This window comes from Monodelphis domestica, chromosome 1 (genome assembly GCF_027887165.1).
Source record: "Monodelphis domestica isolate mMonDom1 chromosome 1, mMonDom1.pri, whole genome shotgun sequence".
NCBI classification, from domain to species: domain Eukaryota; kingdom Metazoa; phylum Chordata; class Mammalia; order Didelphimorphia; family Didelphidae; genus Monodelphis; species Monodelphis domestica.
This window is the reverse complement of record NC_077227.1, coordinates 243,296,203-243,322,716: the sequence shown is the minus strand read 5'-3', so window position 1 is coordinate 243,322,716 and position 26,514 is coordinate 243,296,203. Positions and strand designations below refer to the sequence as shown.

General features: G+C 36.3%; 1 long non-coding RNA gene across 1 annotated transcript; it reads left to right on the top strand.

Annotated features, from left to right (window-relative positions):
• The first annotated feature begins 9,152 nt into the window (after nt 1-9,152).
• On the top strand, nt 9,153-12,053 carry LOC130458992 (uncharacterized). The gene is made up of 3 exons (XR_008918300.1): nt 9,153-9,620; nt 11,629-11,659; nt 11,807-12,053. It is a non-coding gene; the product is annotated as an uncharacterized LOC130458992 (long non-coding RNA).
• Nucleotides 12,054-26,514: the final 14,461 nt, after the last annotated feature.

The window sequence follows — 26,514 nt, the reverse complement described above, 5'->3', positions numbered from 1 at the left end:
CTCAACATTTTCTATTTTATCCTCAATATTTTCTATTTTATCCTCATTTTGTTTTATTTTATCCTCATTTTGTTTTATTTTATCCTCATTTTGTTTTATTTTATCCTCATTTTGTTTTATTTTATCCTCAATATTTTTTATTTTTTCATCTCTAAATATAGTATTGAGGAGTACAAAAATGACAGTACCTATTAATATAAAAATTTGGAGGTATCCTTCATTCCTCAATGCCCCTACTTCTTCAGCTGCCATATAATTGTCAAAGAATGTAGTACTCATTTTTATATGTATATTTTGTAATTTCACAAAACACGTGGGGAGCAGGGCAAAGCAACAAACTTTCCACAGGGTTTTTTTTTTTTTAATCCAGGAAGTTGTTCCTTAAGGGAAAGGATATTTAGAAACAGTTCTTCCAGCCAGGACTTTAGAGTCCTGTTGCTGAGATTTAAAAACAGCTGTTTTCTGTCTATCAGAGTCACACAGCTGGGAAGTATCTGAGGTCCAATTTGAACCCAGGACCTTCTGCCTCTAGGGCTGGCTCTCAATCCGCTGAGCTACCCAGCTGTCCCTTAAGATTAAAGGGAAGAAAAAGAAAAAACTGCTGATTCCAATTTAACTTAAGGAGAAAAGAGAAAAAGTTTTTTATACTCACGTGTTCTAGCAGCTGTGTCTTTAAGCCAAGTTTTTTTTTTTTTAAAAAAAAAAAGGACTAAGTGGTGAAACAGTATAGTAAAAAGGCAAGGAAAAAGTTTTATTGAGAGGATTCTTTAGACTCCCGTGTGGTCAGCCACAATGTTACAAGGGAATCACTTTAAAAGACTGATATATATTAATTTAAGGTCGCCAAGGAATCAGCTATGTAATTCCTAAATGAAAAACTCAAGTCAGCCGTCAGCCTTTTTTGGAGTTTAATTACAATAGGAGCAAGAAAGGAATTAGAGATATATATAGAGAGAGAAAGGGGAGAGAAGGGAATAGGGCTTAAATACCCCTTCTGTTTAGGCTGGGCCAAAAGGCCCAAGCCCTTAGATAGCTGGGGCAAAGAAAAGAGATCAGTCCCTTTCACTCACGTGTCCAAAATGGAGAAACAGTCTCAGAGGCCCCCACCTTCAGCTTCCTTCCGAGCAAGCTTCCTCAGAGCCCAGGAACCACCCGACCAAAAACTCCATCCTCCCTCGAGTCTCCAGACCCTCCTATCTTTAAGGAAACCATCCAAGTTGCCTCCCCTCAGTCCTCACATCTACCAATCACTCTTCATCAATTTCCCTGTCAATGGAGGCTCTCGCTTAACCCAGGACCGCCCAGAGGTTTCTGGCTTTTGCACATGTCTGTTGAAGGTCATATTTTTCAAATGATTAAATCTTTACTCCTTTGTTCCAGCCCTTTCTAAATCCTGTTAACTTGAGTAGGGTAGAGATTGGAATAATTAAATTTTGATCTAGGCTGCAGCCCTTACTCAATCCTATTAGGACTGAATAGGGTGGAGATTTATTCCAAGTATCTCCATTGTATCAATTCTAAAATCAATCAAGACTCAAAGAAATTCCTGTTCTATGCTTAAGCATAGGTCAAAGTCCTTTCCATTGTTCAGCAAAGGGTTTCTGTCCTAAAGTAATCTTAAGAAGGGAAGAGAAGGAACCTCCCATGCCAATGGAGTTCCCATTCCAATAGACTATCAGTAAGAAATTTTCCAAGTATGAAATATCCCAATGGTGAAATTTCCAACATTTATAAGTCTAAGGAATTTTGAGGTTTACACTATATAACACCTTTTTTCTATTTTTTCATTTTTGTATATATAATTGATATCACTTGCCCTTAAAAAGTCTTCTCTTATACCTCTCCCTTTCTCAATTCTATCAGTGAAGTCAACAAATGCAAAATTAAGCAAATACAAAATTAAAAAGAAAAACTCTACTCATGGCTAATGAAAAGAAAAAAATGATGACATATCTGTATCAAGACAAGGAAAGCTATATATTTTGAATTGAAATGTTAGTGATTTGATATTTTCTTTTTATTCCCTTTGCAAATGTATGCATTTTTAAATGTATCGTGATTTAATTTTTTTTTCAGCCATATGGGTGAGGAACCTTTCATTGCTAATATGTCTATAGGAACATGTGGGGATAGGGCTGTTGATTGGGGGTGTAGGTTAGAGAAAAAGAAGATACTTAGTTTGAGGACTATAGGAGATTCACTCAGTTGAATATCTTTCTTCTTTTAAGTCTATAAAATTCTTCATGTGTTGAATATTGAATAACCTATGAATACCTAATTTTATTCCAACACTGAACCTGAATACCAGGAGATTAGGCTGGGTCATGCTCACCCCAGAACGCTTTGAATATGATTTTATATTTATTTGTATATGTGCCAATTGCCCATCCCTTACCCCCAGTAGAATCTAGGTTTCTAGAGGTCAGAGATGTTCATTATTTTTTTTTAATATTTCTAGAACCTCAGACAGGATCTTCAATGAAGTAGTTCTCTGAGAAGTAGTTTTTGAATGACCTGAATTGAAATTCCATGTTAGACATTGCTATTCAGCAAGGGTTTTTGGGCAGGGCAAAGTTTGCCTGAGAAAGAAGAGGGAGACCAATGTGGGTAAATTATTATTATTCCTTTTTAAAACCCCTACTGTCTCTCTTGGAACTAATACTGTGTATTGGTTCCAAGGCAGAAGAGTGGTAAGGGCTAGGCAATGGGGGTCAAGTGACTTGCCCAGGGCCACACAGCTGGGAAGTGTCTTAGGCCAGATTTGAACCTAGGACCTCCCTTCTCTAGGCCTGGCTCTTAATCCACTCAGCCTTCTAGCTGCCCTCAACAATATAGGTAAATATTTTAAAATTATCTTCATAATATTTTCTTATACCTATGTAGCTAATTAATTTCTCAGTTAGGAAAACTCCTAATGGTCAAATATATCAATCCCTGGTCATTTTGGATTCTGTGTTTCCCTGTTGGGATTATCATGTCCTTTTTCATTTACTCTTTCTGTATTCAAGTGAAGGCATATACAACTCAAAAATAATTTAATGCATCTTTGTTTATTTTTTGGATATATCTGGTTCTAAAGTACTACTGAAAAGAGCAAATCAACAGAAAGCTCTGGATTTAAATATTTGTCTACAAATAGATGCAATATGGGTGGAGAGAAAGAAAGTACTTCATTATTTGATTGGACTTCTGACCAGAGAAAATTTTAAAAAGATCAGGCATATCCTATTCTGGTCACTCCTATCATATCCTCTCCTAGTGAATAATGGTCAGGGAGATTCTGGTGGAATTCAAATATGCTAAACACCATTCTCCTTTCCCTCTTTTGTTTGTCATGTATATGTTCTTGTTTGCTTCTCTGTGGTCTCTTACAAAGCAATTTAAAATCTCCTACTGGGCTAGAGTCTACACCCTCTTATTCAAGAATTTGCAATAGATTATCAACCTCTCTCAGATGGAGGAGAGAAAGCAGATGCCTTTCAAACCACAAATATCAAAATCCCTATCTAATCTCTAGACACTTCTCTTTTCTGGATACAGAAAAATTAGTTCCCTTCAAGAATACTAGTACACTATATACAGGTAGATATGATACAAAGAAGTTAAAGATATGCATCCTATCCAAGAGAGTCAGAGGACCTAAGTTCATGTCCCGCCTCCATCCCTTACGATATGACCTTGTGTAAGTCATAACCTCTTGAGCATCAGCTCCTTCATGTAAAAAGTGAGGAGTTTGAAGTGGATAGTGTCCGAAATCTTTTACATTATTTCTGTATCAGAGGATGCAGGATTTAGAACTATGATCCTTTTTTACTAAAACCTAATCATTTCGTATTGCAGTTTCACCATTAGACAAATGATCAAATTATATACAATTTGGGAAAGATAGACTGTATGTAAAACAACAACAACAACATGTCTAGCATCTACAGAGGCAATGAATAAATACTGAGCTGCATTGAGTTGAAATGGGACCAAAGAGGACGAGGGTGGGGAGGGGGGTGGGCAGTATATAACTAGATGACCAAAACAGGCCAACTATTTCAAATATAAACATCCCGCTGGATTTAATTTTTTCCTTACAATCAAGATACTGCTATTAAAGGAAAAAATAAATCTTTTAAAATCTAAATATATGGAAACAAGTTATCATAGCACTTTATCTTCTGAGTTAAGAAATATAACCATCCAAGAAGTTTTCTGTGGGTTTGGCATGTTTGCTCCAGCAAAAACAAGATCCTCATGTCATTTCAGTTCCATGCTGTTTATAAATGTTTCTGTATTTCCGTATAAGCTGCTGAAGTGCTATAAAGGCTTGGATACTTAGACTGGCTTTTGATTTCTCTATCCTGATTCATGCCTTTTAAATCCCCAGGACTGCCATCCAATGTTGTGGATTTACTCTTCTGATCTTTATCTTACATGGGGAGATGGGGCAAAATGGCATTTGACCTTTTTTGAAAAGGAAGAGTGTTAGTATTCTCCTTTGGGCAAGGAACTCCCCTGGGTCCTGACAAAGGAGGAGTAGACACAGGTCAGTTGTATTAGCCTTACTGACCTCTGCAAGAACACATTTCCTGCATATTACCATGTTGCAGCAAAAGTCTCAGATTTTTTTTTAAACTCAAGGAGAAAAAAACCTACTTGCTTTTCTAATCTTTGACTTTTCATCTTTTCTTTTTGTCAAATTTTAATTTATATTGATTTGGAGATTTTTTAATATGACTACAGAAAGTTTTAATTGTCATAGTGTGTCTAGTAGCTATGAGTTGGTACTTCAGAGTTAATTTAATTTGCATTTCTTCAATTTATATTGATTTGGAGATTTTTTAATATGACTATAGAAAATTTTATTTTCTAGTTCATATCCTTTGACAATTTGTCTTGGCAGATGCTTTGTGTTCTTATAAATTTGACTCAATTCTCTATATATTTCAGAAATAAGGTCTTTGTCTGAGATACTTGCTTAAAATTTTTCCCCCAGTTTTGTTTTCCTTTTAAATTCTTTCACTGGTTTTGTTTCTACACTGTTTTTAAAATTTGATGTAGTCAAAGTTATCTATTTTATATCTTCTAATGTTCTCTGTGTCTTGGTTGGACATTCATTCTTCCTTTATACATAGATATGACAAGCAAACTATTTGGTATTCCTCTTAATTTGCTTATGGTTTCATCCTTTATTTCTAATTTATGTATCCATGTTAACTTTACCTTCTTAGATGCAAAGATGTGTTCTTCTGTGCCTAGATTCTGTTGTGTTGTTTTTCAGTTTTCTCAGCAGTTTTTCTTAGTGAGATCTTCCAAAGACCTGAAAGGGTAGAGCCAAGATGGTGGAGTAGCAGCACAGAAACCTGGAACCACTCTGAGAATCCTCTCAAACTAATGTAAAAATAACAACTCACAATGAATTCTAGAGTGAGAGAACCAACAAGGGGACAGAGTGAAGCAACTCCTGCAGAAATCAACTTGAAAGGCAAGCAAAGAGGGTCTATTTCACTGGAGTGAGAGGGGAACTGGAAGCAAAGCCTTGCATTGAACAATAGAAGCTGCCCACCCTGCATCTGCTGGTCCAGGTTCCAAACCTGGGCACAAACCAACTTTAAGATCTTTTAAGACCCTACTCCATACAAAAGCAGAGTATTCCCTACCCCAATCTTGAAGTTCTGAACCCTAGAACAAATCCACAGTGAGAAGCAAAATCCTAGCACAAGGCAGTCTGTGGTGCCCAGCTTGTTCAATCCTAACAGGAAGCTCAGAGATCCTGCCTAAGCCTGAGATGAGGTCCCAACCTCCATCTCATGGCAACCCTCAGTAAACTGGCCTGTTGTAGGCCCAGATTGAGGCCCTGAGCCTCTCCCTAAGCCATCAGTGAAGACCTGAATCCCAGTGAAAGGCAGTCCCTCCCTTGCTGATGTTAGCCTAAGAGGAGGATCAGAGCCCAACTAAGCCTGCACAGAGGTCCTAAGCCACAGCGTAAGGCAGTCTGGAGTGGACCTGACCTGGGTAAGCCCAGAGTGAGGCCCAGAGCCCTTGCCAAGGCTTAAGATGAGGCCCTGAGCCCCAGCAAAAGGTAGCTCACAATGCTTTGAACCCTGCAAACCATCAGCCATCCCTAGAAAATACTGAATCAGCAGTGGGAGGTGGCTTTCAGAGTTCTGAGCCCACAAGCCAACATATCATCTTGGATGAACTAAACTAGAACTGAGGGCAGCAGCAAGGAAAAATTGAAGTTTAAGAGATTCCTCTCTGCACCCTGGAAACAGAGTCCACTTTTACGATAAAAGTAAAAAAATAAAAAAATAAAAATAAGAAAAGCCAAGGAAATGGATGAACAAGCAAAAACAAAACAAAACAAAACAAAAAAACAAACAAAAACCCAACAACCCTAACCATAGAAAATTTTCATGGAGATAAGAAAACAAAGGAACAAATGCAGAAGGGGATTGTGAGATCCAAGTAGTCAGAAACAAAACTTGAAAGAAGAATGGGAATTAGTATCAGTCTCTGGAAGAGTTAAAAAAGGAATTCAAAAATCAAATAAGAATTTTTTTCTAACCCTACAAAATAATTTTCTTTGGAATTCTTATAAAGAAAAATCTAAATAAGAGCAAATGGATTTTTAATAATATTAAGGAAACCATTTGGAGTGAAAAGTGTTCCTAATGGGGCCACTTCAATGGAAAAATGAGGAGGAAGAAGGGAAGAAGAAGATGAACAAGAGAGGAAGAAAAGGAAGAGGAAGAAGTATCAGTAATGAACACTTAGAATAATATTACCTTCAGATATTTTTGGTCATCAAAGTCCACATTCAATGTGAATGAAGTATAAGTGATATTATATTTTCCAACTATTATTTAGGAAATCAGTGAACTCTTTAACAAGAACAAAGCAAAGGAAATATTTCAGTAACCATTCTGGAAAAAAAAAAGTAGTATTGTAGTTTTGTTTTCTTCTCTGGTAAATAACCTCCATAGTCCTAAAATATCTATCAAAGTCTAAAGAGATCAGTACTAAGTGACGAGCATACCACCTGCCAATTAAAAGAACAAACTCCCATATGATATAGTTTCTCTGGTTATAGATTATAACAGGAAACAATAAACTTATGCTCCTCGTGCCACTAGTGCATCAGTTAATGCCCTCTTAGCTGTTTCAGAAAGGACAAAACAAAGAAAAATAAGGTTGACAAGATAGAGTGTGAAAAACTGAAGCAAATAAAACCTTTATTTTGTTTTCTCAGGCAGTCTACAATTTTCACAAGTGAAGATTAGTATTCTGCATTTAGTAATTATTCTTTTAAACTACAAAGTGTCACAACAGAAGCAAAATTCACTACATATAAAATTGCTTTATAAGCATTAATGATATTTATAAATATGCAAGTTATCATCACCATCATCATCATCATCATCATCATTGTCATCGTCAGCATTTTGACATTTTGTTCTATTTGGGCAAATATGAAATCTCAAACAGGGCTATATTTTTTCATCATTTCAAACTTACTGGGATATTTTTAATGGCTCACTCATTTAATGGCTTTTCATTTTTAATGTCTTCTAAATGATTAGATAGAATTACCTCTAAATCTGACTATATTAGTATCAAGTAGACATATTATTGATAAGGAGTTGGTAGAGCAGACTAATGATTATGGATCAAGTATGGGTTGCAAATAGTTTTAACTAGAAATAAAGTATGTGAATTGCTTATTCTATATGGTTTTAAGTCATGGAAGTAAGAAAGAAAGGAAATAAATATCTAAGTATAGTATTAGGTATATAGTAAACTATTCATCAGATACCGTCCTAAGACTTTACCAATGCAATCTTATTTTATGCTTTCGACAACCCTGGGAAATAGGTTCAATCGTTATCTCTATTTTTATAGATGAAGAAAATGAGACAAGCAGAGGTTAAGTGACTTCTCCAGAGTCACAAAGCTAATAAGTATTTGAGGCTGGATTTAAACTCATCTTCCTGACTCTAGGCCCAATGTTCTATCCACTGTACCACCTAGCTTCCAGTGTCACTGAAGAATTTAAAATTGGGGTTCTAAAGGACAATGGAAAGACACATGGTAAATATGAGATTTGACAGAGAAGAATTGTGCAAGATATGGGGCATAAAAGATTATAAATAGATGTATGTACAATACAAATGGATTGGTCTTATGGGAACTGAGCCAGATAACGGATAGTCTATGTGTATCACTGTATTGCATGACTTAATAAATGTTTTCTCCCTTCTCCCCTTTTCTAACTCTTAATCTAGTGTTCTTGTCCTTAAAGCATTCATGTGAATTTTAATCAAAGCTTTCTAGTGTAATTTCAAGAAGGCCAAAAGAAAGTCCCCCGTGTAATCCATGCAATGTCAAGGGAGATAAAATAAAGTGTCCATATATGAAGGATTTATGGAAGAAAATAAAAAAAGATTCAGACAGGATGACAAGGCACAGATATGCTGCAATTATGGATAATTAGAGATAGCACATCTCTTTTAACTCACAGATCCAAAAAAAATGACAATCAATAGGTAAACCAGGGTCAATAATATGTTTAACTTTATAAGATTATTTATATGCATATATTTTTATTATAATCATTGTTAACAAAAGTCAAATACTTTGTAAGGCACTGCCACAAGAGCACATAATACAAAAAAGTTCCTGACCTCAAGGAGTCTACAATTTGAAAGATCATCAAAATACTATTTGGTGAGAATGAAGTGTAGAGATGGGAAGCCCTGTGTTCAAATGTGACCTCAGACATTTCCTAGCTGTGTGACTCTAGGCAAGTCACATCACCACCACCACCACCCAGCCCTTACTTCTCTTTTGCCTTAGAACCAATGCACAGTAGTGATTCTAAGACGGAAAGTAAGGGTTTAAAAAATACTATTTGGCTATTTTGTGTAATAATCTTTTTATAAATCAATTTCTATGTGAAACATTTTATAGTTCAGGCACAATTATACATATACACATATATCCCTATCTATATATTTATTAAGTCATTCAGTGATATTTAACTCTTTGTAGCCTACTATGGAGTTTTCTTGAGCTTTGCCATTTCCTCCCACAGTGGATTAAGACAGAGATCACGTGGATTAAGAGAAACCGAGATCACGTGATTTGTTCGGGATCACAATGGCTAGTGATTGTCTGCAATCAGATTTGAACTCTTTTTGGAACTCCATCCACTGAGCCATCTAGTGACCACACCCACCCACAGCCACCAAACACGTGGACACATGGTTTATGGGTGTGTACCAGTATGACCTACACGTGATTGCAGGAAGATAGGTGCGGATGTATTCGGCATTGTCCAAGTCACTGAATCCATCACTCTCTCGCCATGCCCTGTTAGCTGGTGTTGGTCTCCTTTTAGGGAGTCAGAGAAAGTGTTCTATCTTGAAAAGCTCCTGCTGTGTTAAGAAAAAATGAACATGACAGAGATTGTCATTTAGGTTTCAAAGGGCTCTGATAAACTTTGAATCTTTTTTTTTTTTTCCCTGTGAAATTCAAAACATGTGTGGCTAGCCACTGCTTGGACAGCTCCTACCAGTCTCCCATCCAGGATCCTGGAGCACAAACCCTCAGCCATTTGGAGAAATTAAAAGGTAAGATTTCAGCTTACTGTGGATAAGGCAGGAGGCTGGCTTACCATTTCTCGCTTTTGGTCTGGCACACACACATTTACTGGAAACTCTAATAGAAACTTTTGAAGAAATTCATAATACTGCAAAGCATAAATAAATCCAAATAAGGAAAAAATAGATCAAGATTTTCATCTCAGATACTAACCTAAATGGAAAGTTACCTTGTTGACTATATGAAATTCTGACTTTATATATGCAGGCACAAATATGTATTTGGCTTTCAAGTAAACACATTGAATCTCCACATTGGTCTCTCTGGGGATGTTGTGGTACATGGGCTTTGTTTACACAATGGTCTAGGAAACAGATGGAAAATTAAACCTTTCATCAAATTAATCATTATTCAAAACAAAGTAAAGGTAAATTTCCTGGATTCAACTTTTTTTTTTAATTTGCTTAAGCTAGATCATGAGTATAGACAGAATTGTAAACACAAATTTTATGTGTGAATTACAGCCTGAGTCTAATTTTCTGGCCAATTGGACCCTGGCCCATGTATTCACGGTCTGTTCTCTGTGGCCAGCCAAAGCATGGGGAAAAATTCTTAATTCTGGGCTTAGGATCAAGACAGAGGCGCAAAGAATAAAATATTCAAGAAAACTAAGGGAAAAAATTAACAAAATAAAACAAATGAACAAAAATATGGTATGAGAGAGTTAAAATCCTCATAGCACATTTACATGATACTAATCATAAAACATTGCTTGAGAGGACTATAGCAAACATTTAAGAGTGCCTTAGTTGTTAATAGGCAAGATTAGAGTACTTAACTGAATTACCCAAAGTTATACAAATCATTTATAGATCAACAAAGACTTTAATTTCTCTTTTCCCCAACTTGGATATTTTGGTGATTCAGTGAATAGAAATCTGGGCCTGAACTCAGAAAGACTTTAGTTCAAAATTGTCCTCATCTTTATTTATTGAGTGGCCCTGGGCAAGTCATTTTACCTTTTTGCCTTAGTTTCTTCAACTGTGAAATAGTTTAATAAATCATCATCCTTTCAGGATTATTGTAAGGATAAAATGACTTATTTTCTAAGTACCTGAAACTTAGTAGATACTTAAAGGAAGATATTTTTGACAAAACTCCTAGTCCCAATGCAGATCAGCAAGTCATTCACAACTTATAACTGTAATGAGTTGTCTGGAGCACTTGAGGAGCTAATGTGGCTTTTTTCAGGGCCATGAAGCCAGACTGCAGTGACAGAAGTTGGACACAGATTTTCTCCAGGTCTCAGGCCTTTATTTGTTCTGGCATGTTGCCTCTGTATTAGTTGATTTATTAATATCTAAACAAATATTTATGCTGGATTCTATTTGTAATTGTTATTGTGTACATGGTGGTGAGGTATCTTTTATTTAAGTTTAGCAAATGGCACAAATTCTGAGCCTTGTGAGAAGTTTTAAAATATACTTATACTCCTAGGCCTCCAGAGTATCTGGGTCTCCAGTATAGGGCCTGCTTGAATACTATTTACTTCTATAGACTTTATCTAGTTTCTTAAAATAATCAGCTTGTAGGCCAACTCATAAAAGTATAAAATGAAATGTACTAAAATTGTTGATAGTTTTTCAATGTCAATACCAATGTCTTCTTTCCCCACATGATTCTAATATATAAAGACTGGTGTTCTGTTCATCCTTGGTCAACATTTGCATTGTCAGTACTGCATTTCTTTTAAGTTCTTTTATTAAACTTCCCCTAAAAATCGAAATACCCAATTCTTTCTTAAATTATATAATTCTCCATTAAGTTCCTTCTCTTAGGTGACTGCATTCTGGGCTTGAGTTTTCTTGAAACCAATTTGTAGACACGTATGAGTATATGAAGGGGATGGAAGAGAACTGAGAAGCAAATATGTCAATATCACTTAAAATAAGAATTTGACAAATAAATCGCTTTCTAAAACAATAACAAAAGACTAAAAATTCATTACTCATATTTATGCTTTTGTCTTTAACACAGCTTCTATGCTCACAATACTCCTGGACAAAAGGTGAGAAACAAAAGTTACTCTTCGGTTTAGGAATGGGAAAAATTAAGACACAGGATATTTAATTTAATTTAACATCCTAAAATAATCTAAATGAGTCTATGATTTTGCTCATATGATTTATGCCATCTAAAATGTTATTTTTCACAGGAACTGATACAGGATAAAATAAGCAGAACCAGGAAAAATTGTACAATGATTAAATGTGGAAACTTGCTTTTTCTCAACAATGCAATGATCTGGGACAATCCTGAAAGAACTGTTAGAGTTGGATGAATGTGGATCAAACCATACTATTATTCACATCAGTGTACTTATGGTTATATTTTGGAATTTTTCTTCTGTCTTAGTGTGATTTTACAACAATGAGCAATATTGAAATATGCTTTGCATGATAATAAATATAAAAAATTTAAAAATAATTAAAATATTATTTTCCCTTTATTCCTTATCTTAATTCTAAATTCTCTTTAAGGACTACTACAGTGTATATGAACTCCATGAACTAGATCTCCAAACCATAAATTATATTCATAACTTTATTATGTGATTTTTGTCATCTTTTTCCTTCATCATAAGTTTAGATTATATACTTCTTGAAGGCAGAGACATTCTTTCTCTCTTTCAGATATTTACACAATGATAATAACATCTAATATTTACTTAGAATTATATATTTTCTAGGCCCTCTCCTAAGCATTTCAATGCATTGCCTCATTTGATCTTCACAACAATGGCTGGAGACAGATTGACTCCATTTTACAGATCTGGAAACTGAGGCAAACAGAGGTTAAGTGATTTGCACAGACTCAAACAATTAGTGTCTGAGGCCATATTTGAACTCAAGTCTTTCTAACTCGAAATCCATTACACTTATCTGCTGTTCAACACAAGTCTGAGTTAATTGATGCTAATTCCTTGAAAAATCATTCAGAGGATACTAAGGAAGATGGCGGCTTAGAGAAAGCTAAAGTCCAGATCTCCTGAAACCCTTCCTTACCGATCTCAAACCAAATGCTCCTAGGGCACCGAAATTCAAAACGATCAACAGCATAGACCCCAGGAATCCTCCTCCTGGACCTGGATCAAAAGGTACACCCCCACCCAAAAGCCAGAACCCGAGATCACTCGGACCTAAGGGGTAGGCAGAAGGAAGGTCCCAGGTCCCATCCCCCCAACCCAGATCTCTGAGTCCAAGGAAGCAGCGGGAACTTAAGAGCCAGCAAAAGGACCCCAGGGCCAGCTATTCTGAAGGCCACTTCCTGAAAACAACCTGACCCAGTGGAGGGGGCACCCAGACAGCAGGGAAACAGAGAGACAAGGGGGGGGGGCTGGATCCCTCCATTGGAGTCTCAGGTCCCTGACTCAGGGCACACTCAATTCAACCCAGGGAAAGCTAATCTTCTTATCAGGAGCCCTTGCCCAGAGCTCTATGAAGCCACGACCCCTCCCCCTCAGAGAGCAGGGTTTTTGGAAACAACAGTAACCCTCAGGGCTGGCAAAAGGACCCCAGGGCCGGCTATTCTGAAGGCCACACCCTGAAAACAACCTGACCCAGTCCAGGGGGCACCCAGACAGCAGGGAAACAGAGAGATGGGGGGAGCTTATAACCCCCTGGCTGGATCCCTCCATCCCAGTCTCAGGTCCCTGCCTCACGGCACACTCAATTCAACCCAGGGACACACCAGCAATTCCTGGCTTCCCCTGGTAGACAGAACAACAACTTCATAGAAAGGACAATCTGCCTGGGGCTAAAACCTCTGAACGCCAGACAGAGATAAGAAAAGCTAATCCTCCCCACACAGATAGAGATGGCAAACTACAATGAAGCACAAAAGCCCCAAAATTAAAAAAAAAAAGAAAAACAAGAAGAAGGGGGCAACTTTGGACACATTTTATGGAGCAAAAATACAAAACACAGAGGAGACAGAAGAGGAAACACAAGCAAATGCTCTGAAACCTTCCAAAGGAAATGGAAACTCTCCACAAACCCATGAAGAATTTCAATCAGAAATGATCAAAAAGATGGAAGCCTCCTGGGAGGAAAAGTGGGAAATAATGCAAAAGAAATTCACGCATCTACAAAACCAGTTTGACCAAACTGAAAAGGAAAACCAGGCCTTAAAACAAGAACTAATAAAGCAAAATCAAAAGACCAAGAAATTAGAAGAGAACATAAAATATCTCACTGACAAGGTGACAGATTTGGAAAATAGAGGGAGAAGAGATAATTTAAGAATAATTGGACTTCCAGAAAAGCCAGAAATAAACATCAAACTCGACATAGTAATACAAGATATAAGTAAAGAAAATTACCCAGAGATTCTAGAACAAGGGGGCAATACAGCCACTGACAGAGCTCACAGAACACCCTCTACACTAAACCCCCAAAAGACAACTACCAGGAATGTAATTGCCAAATTCCAAAGTTCTCAAACAAAAGATAAAATCCTACAAGCAGCCAGAAAAAGACAATTTAGATATAAAGGAATGCCAAACAGGGTCACATAAGACCTTGCAAGTTCTACTCTGAATGATCATAAGGCATGGAACATGATCTTCAGAAAGGCAAGAGAGCTGGGTCTTCAACCAAGAATCAGCTATCCAGCAAAACTGACTATATACTTCCAAGGGAAAGTATGGGCATTCAACAAAATAGAAGATTTCCAAGTTTTTGCAAAGAAAAGACCAGAGCTCTGTGGAAAGTTCAATATAGAAAATCAAAGAGCATGGAATACATGAAAAGGTAAATATGAAGGAAAGGGAAAAGGAGAAAAATATTATCTTCTTTTATTCAAACTCTCTTCTATAAGGACTACATTTATATCAATCTATGTATACTAACATGTGGGGAAAATGTAATGTGTAAATAGGGGGAAAAGAAAGACCAAATAGAATAATCTTTCTCACACAAAGATTCACACGGGAAGGGGAGGGGAAGAAAACTCTTATAAGAAGAAGAGGAAGAGAGTCTTTACATAAACCTTACTCTCAGGGAAATCAACTCTGAGAGGGAAGAACATCCAGATCCATTGGGATCTTGAATTCTATCTTACCCAATAAGGGTAGGGAGAAGGGAAAACCAAGGGGGGGAGGGGGGGAGGGAAAACAAAAGAGGAGGGAAAGAGAGGGGGGAGGGGGAGGGAACAAAAGGGGAGGGACTAAAAAGGGAAACATATCAAGGGAGGGGATAAGGGGGACTGATTTAAAGTAAATCACTGGACTAAAAAGTAGAGCCGAAGAAAAAAAGGTTAGAATTAGGGAAGGTTATCAAAATGCCAGGGAGTCCACAAATGACAATCATAACTTTGAACGTGAATGGGATGAACTCACCCATAAAATGTAGATGAATAGCAGAATGGATTAGAATCCAAAACCCTACCATATGTTGTCTTCAAGAAACACACATGAGGTGGGTTAATACCCACAAGGTCAGAATTAAAGGATGGAATAAGACCTTCTGGGCCTCAACTGACAGAAAGAAGGCAGGAGTGGTAATCATGATATCTGATAAAGCCAAAGCAAAAATAGACCTGATCAAAAGGGATAGGGAAGGTAATTATATTTTGTTAAAAGGGACTTTAGATAATGAGGAAATATCACTAATCAACAATAATGCACCAAATAAGATAGCACCCAAATTTCTAATGGAGAAACTAGGAGAATTGAAGGAAGAAATAGACAGTAAAACTATATTAGAGGGAGACTTAAACCAACCATTATCAAATTTAGATAAATCAAATCAAAAAATAAATAAGAAAGAGGTAAAAGAAGTGAATGAAATCTTAGAAAAATTAGAATTAATAGATATATGGAGAAAAATAAATAGGAATAAAAAGGAATACACCTTCTTCTCAGCACTACATGGCACATTCACAAAAATTGACCATACATTAGGTCACAGAAACATAGCACACAAAAGCAGAAAAGCAGAAATAATAAATGCAGCCTTCTCAGATCACAAGGCAATAAAAATAATGATCAGTAATGGTACATGGAAAACCAAATCAAAAACTAACTGGAAATTAAACAATATGATACTCCAAAATCTTTAGTTAGAGAAGAAATCATAGAAAAAATTAATAATTTCATCAAGGAAAATGACAATGGCAAGACATCCTTTCAAACCTTTTGGGATGCAGCCAAAGCGGTAATCAGAGGTAAATTCATATCCCTGAGTGCATATATTAACAAACTAGGGAGAGCAGAGATCAATCAATTGGAAATGCAAATAAAAAAAAAACTCAAAAGTGACCAAATTAAAAACCCCCAGCAGAAAACCAAACTAGAAATCCTAAAAATTAAGGGAGAAATTAATAAAATCGAAAGTGACAGAACTATTGATTTAATAAATAAGACTAGAAGCTGGTACTTTGAAAAAACAAACAAAATAGACAAAGTACTGGTCAATCTAATTTAAAAAAGGAAGGAAGAAAAGCAAATTAACAGCATCAAAGATGAAAAGGTGGACAGCACCTCCGATGAAGAGGAAATTAAGGCAATCATTAGAAATTACTTTGCCCAATTATATGGCAATAAATACACCAATTTAGGGGATATGGATGAATATATACAAAAATACAAACTGCCTAGACTAACAGAAGAGGAAATAGAATTCTTAAATAATCCCATATCAGAAAATGAAATCCAACAAGCCATCAAAGAACTTCCTAAGAAAAAATCCCCAGGGCAACAGTGAATTCTATCAAACATTCAAAGAACAGTTAATCCCAATACTATACAAACTATTTGACATAATAAGCAAAGGGAATTCTACCAAACTCCTTTTAGTACACAAACATGGTACTCATTCCAAAACCAGGCAGGTCAAAAACAGAGAAAGAAAACTATAGACCAATCTCCCTAATGAATATAGATGCAAAAATCGTAAATAGGATACTAGCAAAAAGACTTCAGCAAGTGATCAGAAGGGTCATCCACCATGATGAAGTAGGATTTATCCCAGGGATGCAGGGCTGGTTCAATATTAGGAAAACCATCCACATAATTGACCACATCACCAAGCAAACCAACAAGAACCACATGATTATCTAAATAGTCGCAGAAAAAGCCTTTGATAAAATACAACATCCATTTGTATTAAAAACACTAGAAAGCATAGGAATAGAAGGGTCGTTCCTAAAAATAATAAACATTATATATCTAAAACCATCAGCTAATATCATCTGCAATGGGGATAAACTAGATGCATTCCCAATAAGATCAGGAGTGAAACAAGGATGCCCATTATCACCTCTACTATTTGACATTGTACTAGAAACACTAGCAGTAGCAATTAGAGAAGATAAAGGAATTGAAGGCATCAAAATAGGCAAGGAGGAGACCAAGTTATCACTCTTTCCAGATGACATGATGGTCTACTTAAAGAATACTAGAGATTCAACCAAAAAGCTAATCGAAATAATCAACAACTTTAGCAAAGTTGCAGGATACGAAATAAACCCTCATAAGTCATCAGCATTTCTATATATCTCCAACACAGCTCAGTAGCAAAAACTAGAAAGAGAAATCCCATTCAAAATCACCTTAGACAAAATAAAATACCTAGGAATCTATCTGACGAGATGAACACAGGAACTATATGAACACAACTACAAAACACTCTCCACAGAACTAAAACTAGACTTGAGCAATTGGAAAAACGTTAACTGCCCATGGATAGGAAGAGCCAATATATTAAAAATGACCATCCTACCCAAACTTATTTATCTATTTAGTGCCATAACCATTGAACTCCCAAAATATTTCTTTACTGATTTAGAAAAAACCATAACAAAATTCATCTGGAATAACAAAAGATCAAGGATATCCAGGGAAATAATGAAAAAAAAAACATATATAATGGGGGTCTTGCCGTCCCAGACCTTAAACTATATTACAAAACAGCAGTTATCAAAACTATTTGGTACTGGCTAAGAGACAGAAAGGAAGATCAGTGGAATAGACTGGGGGAAAGCGACCTCAGCAAGACAGTATATGATAAACCCAAAGATCCCAGCTTTTGGGACAAAAATCCACTATTCGATAAAAACTGCTGGGAAAATTGGAAGACAGTGTGGGAGAGATTAGGAATAGAGCAACACCTCACACCCTACACCAAGATAAATTCAAAATGGGTGAGGGACTTAAACATAAAGAAGGAAACCATAAGTAAATTGGGTAAACACAGAATAGTATGCATGTCAGACCTTTGGGAGGGGAAAGACTTTAAAACCAAGCAAGACATAGAAAGAATCACAAAAAAGTAAAATAAATAATTTCAACTACATCAAATTAAAAAGCTTTTGTACAAACAAAACCAATGTAACTAAAATCAGAAGGGAAACAACAAATTGGGAAAAAATCTTCATAGAAACCTCTGAGAAAGGTTTAATTACCCAAATTTATAAAGAGCTAAATCAATTGTACAAAAAATCAAGCCATTCTCCAATTGATAAATGGGCAAGGGACATGGATAGGCAGTTCTCAGATAAAGAAATCAAAACTATTAATAAGCACATGAAGAAGTGTTCTAAATCTCTTATAATCAGAGAGATGCAAATCAAAACAACTCTGAGGTATCACCTCACACCAAGCAGACTGGCTAGCATGATAGCAAAGGAAAGTAATGAATGCTGGAGGGGATGTGGAAAACTAGGGACATTAATTCATTGCTGGTGGAGTTGTGAACTGATCCAACCATTCTGGAGGGCAATTTGGAACTATGCCAAAGGGCGATAAAAGACTGTCTGCCCTTTGATCCAGCCATAGCACTGTTGGGTCTGTACCCCAAAGAGATAATGGACAAAAAGACTTGTACAAAAATATTCATAGCTGCCCTCTTCGTGGTGGCCAAAAACTGGAAAACGAGGGGATGCCCATCAATTGGGGAATGGCTGAGCAAATTGTGGTATATGTTGGTGATGGAATACTATTGTGCAAAAAGGAATAATAAAGTGGAGGAATTCCATGGAGACTGGAACGACCTCCAGGAAGTGATGCAGAGCGAAAGGAGCAGAACCAGGAAATCATTATACACAGAGACTGATATACTGTGGTATAATCGAAAGTAATGGACTTCTCCATTAATGGCTATGTAATGTCCCTGAACAATCTGCAGGGATCTAGGAGAAAAAACACTATTCATAAGCAGAGGATAAACTGTGGGAGTAGAAACACCGAGGAAAAGCACCTGCCTGACTACAGCGGTTGAGGGGACATGACAGAGGAGAGACTCTAAACGAAACTCTAATGCAAATATTTACAACATGGCAATGGGTTCGAATCAAGAACACATGTGATACCCAGTGGAATCACGCGTTGGCTATGGGGGGTGAGGGGGAGGAAAAGAAAATGATCTTTGTCTTTAACGAATAATGCTTGGAAATGATCAAATAAAATATTATAAAATTTAAAAAAAATCATTCAGAGAGCTTAATCATAAAAGAATTAACATCCATCACAGATCTGTGTTCCTTCTACAATTCTCAAATTTCCTTGTCTATAAATAATTTTTAGCCCAGAATTTTTCTTCTTCCTTTGAAGAAACTTTTAAAGAATTTGCATGTGCATGATGTTCCTTTTCCTCTGCTACAAATTTTAGTATGTGCTACAATAGTTTCCAAACTTTATACACTATTCCTCTTTGATGCTTATTTGATGATATTTAGTACAATTCTGAATACAAAGTAGGTGTTCGTGAATATATGTAGATTTAATTTGGGTGACTATTTCCATCATCGTTTATAGGTCAGAGGCCACAAATTTTCTCATCCTCTGCACATGAAAATGCTGTTGGATTTCTTGCCTCTCCAAATCATTGTACCGTTATGAATGTCAAAGAATTGACTTTAGCTCATGTGACTACCCTTACCTAACCATCAGAGGAATTCATGGGAACATGGCAAAATTGGGGCTTGTAACCTTTAAACCTAAGGTACATGCTGAAGAAAATGGGAACCAAAATTCTGGGTAGAGAAATATCCCTTGTTAGAGAAAAAGGGCACATGAAAAATGATGCAAAGTGAAGTGAATAGAATGGGCAGGACACGGTACACAGTAACAGCAATAGTGTATGAAGAGCAATTGTGAGTGACTTTACTATTATTAGCAATGCAAGGATCCAAACAACTTCAAGGAATTCATGATGAAAAAGGCTATCGACTACCAGAGAAGGAAATGATTGGAGTCCAAATGCAGATTGAAACATACAGTTCTGTATTTTATTTCCTTCATACACTTTTCTCTAGTCTAAGCAATATGTATCTTCTTGCATAACATGATAAACAAAGAATAAGTATTTAATAGCATTATATAAATATATATGTATGTATACATATATGTCAATTCACCTGCCGTCTGCAGGGCTGTGAAGCGTGGAAGGGAGAAAATATGGATCTCAAAATGTCAGAAAATTATTATTAAAATTGTTTTGACACAAAAAAAAAATAAGAAAAGGATGTGGGGGGGTGAGGTCTTCCTGGAAAAACAAACCAACAAATAAATAACAGCAAACTTCTGTGAGACCAGAGATTGTTAGAGATAGTAGTACAAGGTATGAATAATAAAAATATACATAAATAATATATATGTGTATTTATGTGTTTGTGTCTGTTGGCCCTATGGAACTTCTATAATCAGCTTTTGAAATCCACTTCTGGTAGCATTCTATAGTACAACTATTTGCTTCCTAGAATTCATTCATTAAAACATGAACCTAAATAGAATGGATTTCCTTTTCTTGGAGGTCTTCAACAAAAGCCTGTAGGCCCATTTGCCAAAGATGATATAGTGAGAATTCCATGTCAGGTATGTGTTTGGACTAGCCAGGTACTCCTTTACAAATCTAAATTCTGAGAGAGCTGGGAATGGGTCTCCAAATTCTTGTCCCATATTTCATTTAGCAGCAGATTCTGTTATTTTAGGGAGATTTTCAGTTTAAGAAACATTGAGGCCTAAGCCTCAGGGAAATATTCCTTTCTTTTTTTCTTTTTAATATCTATTTGTGGAGCTGCTCTCTTGCTTATTGTGCTAATTAATCAGTTTGGACTATATGTTAATTCTAACTCCTTATGTTTAACTTTCTTATGTCTTTTTACTTTGTCTTTCATCTTTAGTTTATGTAAAGATTCCTTATTTGGTAGCGTTTAACATTTAATATATGTTCCTCCCCTAGTCCAGATCATTAATCAAGAAACTAAATTAAAGCCGACTTAACATTGACCTCTTTGATACTCATATTTTTGTTCACATAGATATTTTTTCTTGATTTTCAGAATTTCTGAAAATGTTTAGTCATTGGGACTAGGTTCACCAAGAAGGCACCTTGAATATACTCCTTAAGTAAGCTGTCATGAGTCATATTTTTACATGGTTCCATTCTATCATGCTTTCATCTTTAGTTTTATGATAGCACACAAAAAGATCAATGTTCCCTACCATGTTTGCTTTTCATAAGATCCTTATTTCCTGTCTGACATGGTTGTGTGGTTTTAGCTCTGTTTCATTGAATAGAATACCTTGCTTTGCTTTCACTCATAATTTTTATATACAGGATTATAATTGTAATTCCTTCCTTCTCTCCTTTCTTCCTTCCCTACATCCCTATTTTCTTTTTTCTTTGCATTTCTTTTCTTCCTTCTTTCCTTCCTTCCTTTCTTTCTTTAGTAAAAATTGATCTAGAGGCTTATTAACAGATTTATAAGCATTTATTAGTAAAGAGATTGATAGAAGGAGAAAGAGAGACACACATGGGGAGAGAGAAAGAGAGAGAGAGAGAGAGAGAGACTGAGAAAACTAAGGTTCACTGGTTAAGTGATTTATTAAGTTTTTTCAAGGTAATAGGTGTAGGAGTTGTTATTCAGACCTCTGAGTCCAAGATGAATACTCTTTTTTTATTCCACAAAGCTGGAAATACTATCTACTTGCATGATGAAAAAAATGCAGTTTTATGAAATCCATAATGAATTCTGATATCTCCTTTCTCATAGCTATTTCATCTGGATGTTCTACCACACCCTTTAATTTAGTATTTGATTATGTATTATTTATTGTTCTCCAGAATTTCCCCAATTTGTTAATTCTATGATGGCCCTAATTGTATTCCATAGTCCCTGAGTGTGGTGACGATACATGATTATTTTTTTTCTCTATCAATCATCTCTCTTCCATTTGTATTAGGGTGGACGTTATCCCAGAGTATCAATATTTAGAAGGGTGTACTTTCCACTCTGAAGTCCTCTTACCTTTGCATGCCTCTTCTAGACCAGTGACATGATCCCCTGTAACTTTATTGCAGTGATCTGTGTTCTCTGTCTCAGCATTGCCCTGGCATCCATGACAGGGGGAAGTCTCTCTCTCTCTCTCTCTCTCTCTCTCTCTCTCTCTCTCTCTCTCTCTCTCTCTCTCTCTCTCTCTCTCTCTCTCTCTCTCTCTCTCTCTTTCTCTCTCTCTCTCTCTCTCCTCTTTCTCCTCTCTCTTCTCTCTCCCTTTTGTCTCTCTCCTCTCTCTCTTCTCTCTCCCTTCTGTCTCTCTCTTCTCTCTCTCTCAGGGCTCAGAGACATGTTGCTGTGACTGTCACTCAATTTCCAGGTATTTTGACATTAAAGGTGATACCCAAAACTTCGCCACACCCTACTACTGTTTACTATGCCTTCTGTCTCCCCTCTGCCATCTTTTGTGAATTAGAATGATGGCAAAGGCTGCAGATCACTGATTATACTTTGGGGTCAAGGGCTAGACTCTTAGGGCCATGATATATCCTTATCCCATTCAAACCTAACTACAACTGGATTGTACAACCTGATACAATGGAGTCTAAAGTTAATACTCTTTATAGATAATATCTTTTCACACATTGATATTTTCTAAGAAGTTGGTTTACATTGGCTTTTCCAAGTATTCTCCCCAATTTCAAATAACTGATTTTCTTAGTTGTCATAATTTTTATATATAAATCTTCTACCTTCAAATCTCTAAATGTCTAGCTTAGTGATGGTCAGATAGAAAGTAATAAATAAATTATCATTGACTGACAAATAGATACTAAAGTGGTGACTGAGAGTACCCAAACTTTATTTTTTAATATTAAGGAGTTCAAACTCTTTCCCTGAAGAGTCAAAGAAAAATTAGATAAAGATAATTGATCTTAACATTTTCATAATCTCCCCTGATGCAACATCTGAAGGGTCTTTTTATAATAATTGCCATAGGCTTATATCAATCAGTCAATCAGTTGAAAAGCATTAAAGCTCTTATAACTAGATCTTGAACAAGAAAAACATAAAGCTGACCGTCCTGATTCCACCAACTATGCCAGCTTGACTCTTGAGCATCCCAATGATAATGATCATCCACATTCTTCCCCCACAACTTTTTTATCTCTCCATTTAAGACTCAGAACTTTTGTGTCTTTAAGATAGTGAAATTACTCTCACTGGTCTCTGAACAGGAAGATCGTATGACTCAAGAAGATCTTTAAAAGAGGGAACTCCAACTCTGCCTCTCTTTTCTTCTTATACCTTTTGGCTATTGCAGATTATGTGAGGACAATTTCCAGTGGCTTTCCATGAGGGACAGTAAAGTGCAAAAACAATGTTTTGGAATCATTCTCTTTTAGGAAATCCACTTAAATTAAAACTATCTTTAGTGATATGGAAAAATATGTATTGCATGATGGCACATGTACAACCTACATATTACCTGCCATGCTTGGAAGGAGGGAGAGGTGAGAGGTAAGAAAATTTTTTTAAAATGTCAGAAAAGATTTCTAAAATTGTCAATTTATAAAAAATAAGGCAATAGGAATTCAGATTTTTAAAGATTAGACAAATTTTTAATTGAGAGAGACACAGAGAGAGAGAGAGAGAGACAGAGAGACAAAAAAGACAAAGAGAGAGAGAAAGAAAAAGAGAGAGAATGAGAATTTTTCTTCAAATCCTGCTTGAAACCCTGTTTCAGCCCTGCTTTCATGCTTACTATTTGCCAGACATAATGTTAACTTGTGAGATGAAGATAAAGAAAATAAGTCCTTGTTATCAATAAATTTATCTTCTAGTGAGAGTTATATTATCAAAATTTAAAACATAATATAAAAAATGAAGATGAGGAAGTTGGGGAGGGTATTGTTTTAGCAGCTTAAGACATCAGGACAATCTTCAGGTAGATTGCAATTCACTTGAGTCCTAAGGAAACTAAAGATTACAACAGATGAGGAAAACAACATTCTAAGTCATGGAGGAAGATAGCTATTGCAAAGCACAGAGACAAAATGATGGAGTAAAACATGATTATATTGTATGGCTGACAAGTACAGAATGTGATGAGCAAAGCAAAGTATAAAAGGACTGAAAAAGGTAGGAAAGGGTTCAAGTTAACGAAAATAGTTTATTTTATTTTGGTCAGTGTTCGTTTTTTATTTAGAATATTTTTCCATGGTTACTGATTTGTGATTTTTCTCACCTCTCTTCCTTCCCTGCTCCCAGAGCTGACAAGCAGTTCCACTGGATCATTGTTCAAAACCTATTTTCATGTTATTCTTATTTGCAGTAGAATGATCTTTTAACATCAAAACCCTAATGATATCCCCTTCAAACTAAGTGACTGATCATATGTTTTTCTTCTGTGTTTCTACTCCCACAGTTCTTTCTCTGGATGTGGATAGTGTTCTTTCTCATAAGTCCCTCAGAATTGTCCTGCATCATTGCATTGCATCAATTATGCCACAGTGTATCAGTCTCTGTACAGTGTTCTCCTGGTCCTTCTCCTTTCACTCTGCATCAATTCCTGAAGGTCGTTCCAGTCCCCATGGAATTCCTCCAGTTCATTATTCCTTATAGCATAATAGTATTCCATCACCATCAGATACCACAATTTGTTCAGCCAATCCCCAATCAATGGACACCCCCTTTTCAAATTTTTGCCATCACAAAGAGCATAGCTATAAATATATTTGTACAAGTGTTTTTTTCCCTATTATCTCTTTAGTGTACAAAACCAGAGGTGGTATGGCTGGATCAAAGAGCAGACAGTCTTTTAAAGCCCTTCATACATAATTCCAAATTGCCCTCCAGAATGGCTGGATTAATATGAAAAGATTTTGACGTCAAACTGAAGATTTTACATTTTATAATAGAGAAAATAGTAAGCCACAGGAGTATACTGATTTAGGGAATTGAAGGTTGAGGACAAGAAACGATTGATATGACCTGTTCTTCAGGAAAATCACTTTGGCTATTAAATGGATATTTGAGCCAGAGAGACTAACCAAAGAGCCCATGCAATAGTACATGAAATAGGTGATGAAGACTTACACCAGATAGCTAACATGGTTGTTAGGAAAGTAGAACTGGCAAAGTTTGAGAGCAGTAGTGACTTGGTTTCTAAAATGCCACCTTCTAAAAGAAAGCTCTCAATGTTTTCCTTTATTCTTCTTCTGTGATTATCTCCAATGTATCATATATATATATATATATATATATATATATGTATTTGTAGATTGTGATAATTAAAATGTTTTGGGAGCAAGGGAAATATATATATATATATATATATATATATATATATATATATATATCAATTATGACCGCTGAAATATGTTTTCTACTGTGTCTTGGTTTTATATAAATATAAGATGGTCGCCAGGGAATATATTCCCAATATATTCCCAATTATAAATATGCCCAAGCCAACTGGGTTTTATAGAGAAATTTAATTTATAATACACTGATTAATCAATAGAAAAAGAGAGAAAGGAAGAAAGGAATAAGAATGAATAAATCGGTCAGTTAGTTTTATCACTCACCCAAGATCTCTCTAGGTAAGGCTTCTCATGCCAACCTCAGGCTCCCCCTTCAAGAGAGCCTCCTTTCAAGAAATGTTTCCAGAGAATTCTCCTCCTTCAGAGTCAGCCTTCTCTCCTGGTCCTCCCACAGAGCAACCTCTTCAGGCTTCCTTCAGAGCCACCTTGCTCAGAGCAAAACCTCCTCTCCTCCTTTCTCTCCTCAGACCCCCCCCCCCCCACTATCTTTAAGGAAACCATCTAAGTCCCCTCCCCTCAGTTCTCACATCTACCAATCACTGTCGATGTCTCCCCTGTGCCAATGGTGGCTCTAGCTTAACCCAGGACAGCCCAGAGGTCTGTTTCCTTTGCACATGTCTGTTGTAGGTCATATTCTCAAATAATTAAATCTTGATCTATGCTCCAGACCTTCCTAAATCCTGTTAGACTGAGTAGGGTGGAGATTGTAAGTTCCAAGACCTGGTTCTGTCATTCCAAGTATCTCTATTGTATCAATTCTAAAATCAATCATGACTCAAAGAACTTCCTGTTCTATGCTTAAGCATAGGTCAAAGCCCTTTCCATTGTTTAGCAAAAGGTTTCTGTCCTAAAGTAGTCTTAGGTAGGGAGGAGAAGGACCCTCCCATGCCAAGAGTTTTCACATTCCAATAGAGTTCTTACTATCAGTAGGAAATTTTTCAAGTATGAAATTTCCCAATGAGGAAATTTCCAACATTCATAAGTCTAAGAAATTTTAAGGTTTACAAGATATGCACAAACACATATACATTTGCATGTATGCAGACAAGTATCACAAAAGATAAGAGTCACAGGCTTGGAGTCAGGAAGACCTGAGTTCAAATCTGGTCTTAGACACTAGCTATGTTACCTTAGGAAAGTCATTTAACCCTGTTTGCCTCTTTTTCCTCATCTGTAAAATGAGCTGGTAAAGGAAATGCCAAACCACTCTGGTATCTTTGCCAAGAAAGTCCCAAGAGGGGTCAAGAGAATTGGACACAACACAGAACAACTTAACAACAACAATAAATAAATATATATTTGAATGTGTGTTTATGTATTG